Raw genomic sequence first — 8,566 nt, 5'->3', positions numbered from 1 at the left:
TCTCCGTGGTGGTGGGAACTTTGAAGAATGTGCTCTGCTTACGGGGTGGATAAATGTTGGGTCCTTCTGTGTGCTCACCTCATGGCTCTTCCTTGGGTTCCTTGCTCAGCATCTCCATGGAAGCCTGTGGGCTCTAGAAGCAGTATTTGTGCATGTCTGTGGGAAGGTTCCCTGAAGTTATCATCGCGTGGAGTGCTGGAGGCAAGGGGCCCTCAAGATCTTCTCTAGTTCCTTTGCAGACTCCTCCTTTCCAGCGTGTCCATTAAATGAAGGAGTTCCTCAAGCGGTTAGCAGGTGTTTAATCCTGTCCAAAATGTCCATTAGACATTTGGTCCATAAGCCATTTGGTCCAAGCCAAAAGACCCTTGATATTTGGTCATATTTGGTCCTGTCTCAAACATCCATGGTAACATTTGGTCCATGCCAAAAGTCCTTGATATTTGGTCCCATCCAAAACCGCTCGGCATGGACCAAATATGCTCGTGAACTTTTGGATTGAACTGAATTTCAAGTTCCTTTTGGCATGGACCAAATGGCTTATGGGTGTTTTCAGCAGGACCAAATGTCCTGCAGGACCTCAAGGATCAGCCCTACACCTGCTTCTCTTTCCGCTTCTACTTTCTTCAAGGACAATTTCATCTGTGAATTCCGTCCCATCGTTCTGTTCATTATTCCTCTTGTATTTTCTCAAACCTACTTATATCTTTTCAGCTCCTCTGCTGCCTTCTTAGTTCAAGTTGCCATCATTTCTCACCCAACTGACCTCCTAACACATCCTCTTGCCATTCTCCACTCTTAATCAAGAGTAATTATTTTTAAAAATGATAATCTTTTGGTAGTGTTCTATGGCTCTTAAGATAATCAAAATCTCCACCACCACCACGATAGCCTTGTATGGCCCAGCTTCTGCCACCCACCAGACCCCGGCTCCCACACCTTCCCTCCACCCCTATGCTGTCCCCCTCACCTCCCTTTTAGATCCTCCAGAATATCTTTCCCCCCTCACCCAACATGAGTCTTTCTCAAAGCAATACCTCCACCTGGAGGGCTTTCCTTCACCCTGACTCTTCCTGATTAAGCCCTTCTCATGCTTCAGATCTCAGCTCAAGCGCTGCTTCTCCAGACCAGAGAAGATCCCCTGTTATACACTTTTTGTACTTTCATTGCACCATATACACAGGACAGACCAAAAGTTTACACTACATGTGACTTTATTAAATGAATGCCTGGCTCCCCACTGGAATATAAGCTCCTCGAAGACAAGAGCTGTGTCTCTTTTGCCCAGTGTGGAGACTCCAGTCTTGAGGGCTGTACCAGGTTCGTGGTGTCCTCCGTCTACCGGTACAGGTGCTCCGTGGAGTTTGCTCAAGGATGGGTGTGTGAGTGAGAGGGCTGGTTCCCTCTGTGGGCCTTGAGTTTCCAGTTGGGAAACACTGCCTCTCTCTGGCTATCTTCAGGGATATGAACGAGAGAGGGCGGGGCAGGATGGCCAGAGTTTTTCCAGGTCTGTAGAGGAAAGGCTGTGATTCCTTTGTTTTTACTTGGAACATGAAAAACATCCTGGAAACTGTGTTCACAATTGTTACATCAGAAAAAGTGATGCATGGATCCAATCCATGCCTATGTTTTATCCGGGAGGAAGCCAGGAAAAATCCTAATACTCAGACTTGTTCTCTGCATACTGTGAGCTCAGTATCGCAGATGGTAAATGGCTGATGGAACATAGGGTTAAGTGCTGCTGGTTGACCAGTTCTCCACAGACTAAGCTGAAGACGATGAACACGATCTGAAAGTGGTAGGTGTGGAGGGTATGAAGGTTTGGCCTGGAATGCCTTTTAATAGCACATTCTACATGTGCTAAATCATTAATCCTGATTTGATGGCCAATCACTGACTTTATAGACAGCACCTGCATTTTGGGTCTTTCAATAATTTTTCATGAACGTGTTCATGTATTTTACCTTGTTCTTTCCTCTAGTCGCCAACAACATGGGCGTTTCTGTGTCTATAAAACAGATTGAGATGACTGGTCAATGAGATGAATCAGAGCAACTCTACCCAATTCTGCTGTGGGCTCCCTAAGGGCAGGGACCATGTCTTAGTCAATTCTGTGTCCCCAGCTCCTGGCAGGATGCTCACATCATAGGAGGTACTCATCAAATGTTTGCTGAGGAAGCGATTGCAGGTTAAGTCTGTCCCCAAAGGGTGCCTGAAAAGACTTCTGGGGACGTCCTAATTCCACCCGTAAAGAACCATCTCCTTGAACACTTTTATCCTGAAAAGGTTTTGGTTTTGCTGTTGTTGTCTCAAATACAACCTTATTGCATATGCAGAGGAGGAAGGAGAAGTAAGTGTAACTTGGGGGCTAACATCCTTGGAGTAGCCTTTAGAGAAAAAAATGTAGGGAGCCATGAGGCGTTAAGTGGCAGAAAGTGGGTGGGGAGGGAGGGCAGGGTGTGGGCATCTCGGGGGCTCATGATTGAAACTGGGGAGGGAGATCCTGCGGGGGAGAGGGGTTGGGAGCAGAGTGACAGCTGGATTTCTCTGGGCATCACACAAAGCAACGCCAGTTTTCGAGGTGTCACGCACAGGTCATACACACGAGCAGCGCTTTAAGGAATGAAATTTCCTTTTTTAAAGTGGAAACTTGAAAGGCTTTGAAAAGAGACTAGTTTTCTCTTTCGGATGCTGCCTGGAAGTGTTGCCGTGAAGAGAGCCTGCCGTCTGTGAGAGATGAATGGGAAGAGCTCAAGGTCAGGGCCACACAGGAGGAAGCCTTTTTCCGCATCCTTAAGTAGCCAGAGCACAGTCCGTGTAGGGGGCTCGTGAAGCTGGAGCCCAGGCACAGGTGGGAAATGCAGCAGGTGGACATGGGTGTGGTTGGTGGCACTTATAAGGGTCCTCACACCATCTGATCAGCGTCTGACGTGTATGGGATGGGCAGTCATACTTGGAATGAATTTGCTCAGAATGGCTCCTGAGTTTACAACTTATTAATATTTATGATGAAGTATTTAGAATTATCTGTGGCTTTTAGACCTTAAGTTCCAAGGTTGAGAACAGCCAGACTGAGCAGCTCAAAGCGTCCCCATGTGGCCGAGAACCTGTGAGCCCCCGGGCGGAAAAAGGGCCCCGCTCCTGAGCCCACAGCATCTCAAAGAGAAGCGTGCCTGGCCGCCTATCTGGTAAACCCTCTGCATTGCTTTCCGCTGTCATTGGAATAAAAGCCACACTCACAGCCCCGTCTCCCGGTCAGGCAGGTCTGAGCTCTACTTGCCCCGCCCCCAGGGCTGCAGCCTCCTGGCCTTTCCTCCCAGTATCCTCCACTGCAGGCCTTTCAGAATCACTCAGTGCCACCACGGCACCCGGCAGCCCATCCCTCCTCACGTGCCCGTCCCAGCCCCGCCGTTCTCCACCTCAGGCCCCTGCGTATTTCCTCCACAGCCCTTCTTGCAAACTCTCATCCTTTCATTGCTTTGGGACTTTCTCTGTCTCCCTTCATGATCCCCACCAGATGGGAAATTCCAGGGTGGGCAGAGACACATCGGTCTCCATCGCTGCTGAATCCACAGTGCCTGTTCCTGCTTCTGGTGCCGAGAAGGTGCTCCGTGAACATTGACCGAGGAATGTGTGGGAAGATTGGGGCAATGAAATCAGAGATCCTTTGGATGTGTGCAGAGTTGGTGTCATGTTTTCTGATGAGTAGTTTTTAACCTTTAACGGATGAGATGACGTTGGGATTCCGAGCACATCTCCGCCGAGCCTGGAGGGAAAGGTCAGGATGAACCAGGGTCCAGGTTCTCCTGCTACCGTGGACCCACTGGCATCCTGGGACGCTTGTGAAGAGCAGCTACCCCACGGGATTCTCTCCTTATATATGAAAAGGCCACAGGGACCCCTGAAGGTTGGGGTGTGTCCACTGGGCAGAGTTCTCGTCTGGCGCTCACCCTGGAAAGGAGGAAGGTGAGGGCTGCACCCAGGCCGGTTCCGATGGGAACGACAGGCAGGTAAACAGCCAGGTTTCTACCCATCAGGTGCATCTGGATTCAGCAAACACTCCTCCCCTCCTTCCCATCTGTCTCCATGGACCAGATCCAGCTGGACTTTTCCTCTGTGAGCAGACAGATGGTGGGCGAATTCCTCAATAACCGTGGCTGATGGCTTCATCAGGTTAGGAGAGAAAATGGTCACTGCTGAGAAGGGTCAAATCACACAGGGCTGACTGTAGTCTCTTCCATGAGCATGGTTAAATTTTTTTATTTTCAAATTTTTTTAGTTTTACTATTTAAAAAAATTTTTTATTGGAATATAGTTGATTTACAATGTTGTGTTAGTTTTGGGTGTACAGCAAATTGAATCAGTTATACATATACATGTAGCCACTCTTTTTTGGATTGTCTCCCCATGTAGTTCATTACAGAGTATGGAGTAGAATTCCCTGTGCTATACAGTAGGTCCTTATTAGTTATGTATTTATATACAGTAGTGTGTATATATCGAAAGATGCTCAACATCGTTAATTATTAGAGAAACGCAAATCAAAACTACAATGATGTATCATCTCACAGGAGTCAGAATGGCCATCATCAAAAAATCTACCAGACTTCCCTGGTGGTACAGTGGTTAAGGATCCACCTGCCAATGCAGGGGACATGGGTTCAAGCCCTGGTCCAGGAAGACCCCACATGCCACGGAGCACCTAAGCCCCTGTGCCACAACTACTGAGCCTGTGCTCTAGAGCCCGTGAGCCACAACTACTGAGTCCACTTGCCACAACTATTGAAGCCCGCGTGCCTAGAGCCCGTGCTCCACAACAAGAGAAGCCACCACAATGAGAAGCCTGCACACTGCAACGAAGAGTAGCCCCCGCTCGCTACAACTAGACAAAGCCTGCACAGCAACGAAGACCCAATGCAGCCAAAAAAAAAAAAAAAAATCTACCAACAAGTGGCCTAGTAGTTAGGATTCCAGACTTTCACTGCTGTGGCCCCAGTTTCCATCCCTGGTTGGGAAACTGAGATCCTGTAAGCCACGCAGCTTGGTGGCCAAAAAAAAAAAAAAAAGTGAAAAGACAATAAGTGCTGGAGAGAGTGTGGAGAAAAGGGAACCCTCCTACACTGTTGGTGGGAATGTAACTTGGTAAAGCCACTATGGAGAACAATATGGAGTTTCCTTAAAAAAACTAAATATAGAACTAGCATATGATCCGTGAGCATGGTTATTTAAGAGGCGATTTGGAATGTGACCATGACATTCGGTGTGTGCACACAAAGGGCTCCTTAATGCATGTACTTATCAACCACGTTCTTACTACCAGCAGCCTCACGTCCTCAGCCCTGGATTTCTCCACTTACACTGTTGCCATGGGATAGAAGAATGATGTTCAAAGTACCATGTGCCCACGTTCTCATTAATTCCTCCCCTGTGATTTAGGGTGTTTGCCTTCAATAAGAGAGTCGAGGTTATTTTAGTAGCAGTTTCTGAGTAAATGTAAATAGTTCCTTAGAGAGAAAGTCTGGAATATTTCTGTTTCTGAAACTCCTTCCTAGACATTTATCTGCCATACAGAAGTCAGCACGCTTTACAGCTTCACCTAAGGGTCCAAAGGGATGCCCAGGGCACGCGTCTCACCCTGCTTCTCTGACTGGCACAAGCGAAGACTGGACCTTCTGGGCAAGGTCGGTTTTCTGAGGAAAAGGTTCAGATTTTTGCATTTTCCTAGAAACCTGTGTGTAGTTCTCCTTCCTCCAATTGTGATTCAGGCTTGAGTGGCAAATGTGTCTATTGAGGGGACATTTGTTGCCCCCTGACTTGGAGTTTCCCTTCTGATACTGAACAGTCTTTGCAGTACGATCCCCAGCAAAGAGACATCCCTGCAGGCGATCAGCCAGCTGTGCCCAGAACTTCCTGGCCTTTGTGCCTGTTTTGTATTCCACATCACCATCATGAAGGCCGTCTCACCCTCAGTATTACCAGGTGCTTTTGCCCAAGGCTAATTTACTTGCTATGGCCTTGGTCACATGCACTGATCTGCTCGTGCTTATGTATGGACTGAATGGTCGTGTCCCCTCCAGATTCACATGTTGCAATCCTGACCCCTAAGGTGATGGTACAAGGAAGTGGGGTCTTTTAGCTGACTAGGTGATGAGGGTGGAGCCCTCACAAATGGCATCTGTGCCCTTGTAAAAGAGACCCTGGAGAGCTCCCTCACCCCTTCCACTGTGAGAAGATACAGTGAGAAGACAGCCGTGTATGAACCAGGAAGCAGGCTCTCATCGACACCAAATCTGCCGGAACTTTGATCTTGGACTTCCCAGCCTACCAAACTGTGAGAAATAGATGTTTGTGTGTAAGCCACCCAGTCTGTGGTATTTTTGTCGTAGCAGCTGGACCAGCCTAAGCCATGCCTGGGCACATGAGTGGGCCACAGAGCCAGACAAGGAAGATGCTCCCACACATCAGTGCTGCATTTCCTCCACAACTGAGAATACCGCGTCCCATCGTAAATCAAAGCCCTGGAGAGGTGTTTTATCCTTTCAGAATGGTTTAAGTGAGGGACATTTCCTTAACCTATTTCGTAGATCTGAACTGTTCAATTCCCATCGGGTGGACTGAGCAGAAGGGAAGCCAATTGTAAATCCTCTAATGATAATCTCGGCAGAGAGATTGGCCTTCACTTGAAAATCCTGAAGTCCTGTGCCCGTGACACACCCCAGCCTCCTCTGCCCCTCACCCATTCTTCAGTAAAATCAATCCTTTTGCTAATTAATGTGATGAATGCAGACACCAGTGCAGGGGCTCGCTGCACTGGGTGCTTTTAGACACTCATTATTATTATTATTATTTTAACATCTTTTTTTTTTTTTTTTCTTTTGCGGTCCGCGTGCCTCTCACTGTTGTGGCCTCTCCCGTTGCGGAGCACAGGCTCCGGACGCGCAGGCTCAGTGGTCATGGCTTACGGGCCCAGTCGCTCTGCGGCACGTGGGATCCTCCAGGACCGGGGTATGAACCCGTGTCCCCTGCATGAGAGTCCATGCCACTCTCTCACTTCGTCCCAGCTTACCCTTCCTCCTCCGTGTTTCCTCAAGTCCATTCTCTACGTCTGCGTCTTTATTCCTGTCCCACCCCTAGGTTTTTCAGAACCTTTTTTTTTAGATTCCATATATATGTGTTAGCATACGGTATTTGTTTTTCTCTTTCTGACTTACTTCACTCTGTATGACAGTCTCTAGGTCCATCCACCTCACTACAAATAAGTCAATTTCGTTTCTTTTTATGGCTGAGTAATATTCCATTGTATATATGTGCCACATCTTCTTTATCCATTCATCCGATGATGGGCACTTAGGTTGTTTCCATCTCCGGGCTATTGTAAATAGAGCGGCAATGAACATTGTGGTACATGACTGTTTTTGAATTATGGTTTTCTCAGGGTATATGACCAGTAGTGGGATTGCTGGGTCGTATGGTAGTTCTATTTTTAGTTTTTTAAGGAACCTCCATACTGTTCTCCATAGTGGCTGTATCAATTTACATTCCCACCAACAGTGTAAGAGGGTTCCCTTTGCTCCGCACCCTCTCCAGCATTTATTGTTTGTAGGTTTTTTGATGATGGCCATTCTGCCCTGTGTGAGGTGATACCTCATTGTAGTTTTGATTTGCATTTCTCTAATGATTAGTGATGTTGAGCATCCTTTCATGTGTTTGTTGGCAGTCTGTATATCTTCTTTGGAGAAATGTCTATATAGGTCTTCTGCCCATTTTTGGATTGGGTTGTTTGTTTTTCTGATATTGAGCTGCACGAGCTGCTTGTAAATTTTGGAGATTAATCCTTTGTCAGTTGCTTCATTAGCAAATATTTCCCCCATTCTGAGGGTTGTCTTTTCGTCTTGTTTATGGTTTCCTTTGCTGTGCAAAAGCTTTTAAGTTTCATTAGGTTCCCATTTGTTTATTTTTGTTTTTATTTCCATTTCTCTAGGAGGTGGGTCAAAAAGGATCTTGCTGTGATTTATGTCATAGAGTGTTCTGCCTATGTTTTCCTCTAAGAGTTTTATAGTGTCTGGCCTTACATTTAGGTCTTTAATCCATTTTGAGTTTATTTTTGAGACCCTCATTATTTAGGTAGTGTAGATTCTGAATATTTATTATTATTATTATTATTTTTGGTTCATGTGGCATGCAGGATCTTAGTTCCCCAACCAGGGGTAGATAGAACCTACACCCCCTGCAGTGGAAGCGTAAATTCTTAACCACTGGACAACCAAGGAAGTCCCAGATTCTGAATATTTAACATGAAAGAGTGTGTGAGAATGATCTGGGGGAGGGAATGAATGCACAGGAGAAACACATCGCTCACATCCTCTGGGTGATGGTGCCCTCACCCTACCCTTGGCCTGAGGCTGAGCCCTGACCCCTGGTCCAGCTCTCCACCTCCACTCTAGTTTAGATATTGATACTGTGTTTTTAGACTGATGAATCCACCCAGAATCCACCTCCACTCTAGTTTAGATATTGATACTGTGTTTTTAGACTGGTGAAAACAAGAAGGACAAGTTTGCTTAAACTG

This window comes from Stenella coeruleoalba, assembly GCF_951394435.1.
Source record: "Stenella coeruleoalba genome assembly, chromosome: 8".
Taxonomy (NCBI): domain Eukaryota; kingdom Metazoa; phylum Chordata; class Mammalia; order Artiodactyla; family Delphinidae; genus Stenella; species Stenella coeruleoalba.
The sequence above is the reverse complement of the archived record's forward strand: the minus strand, read 5'-3'. Positions refer to the sequence as shown.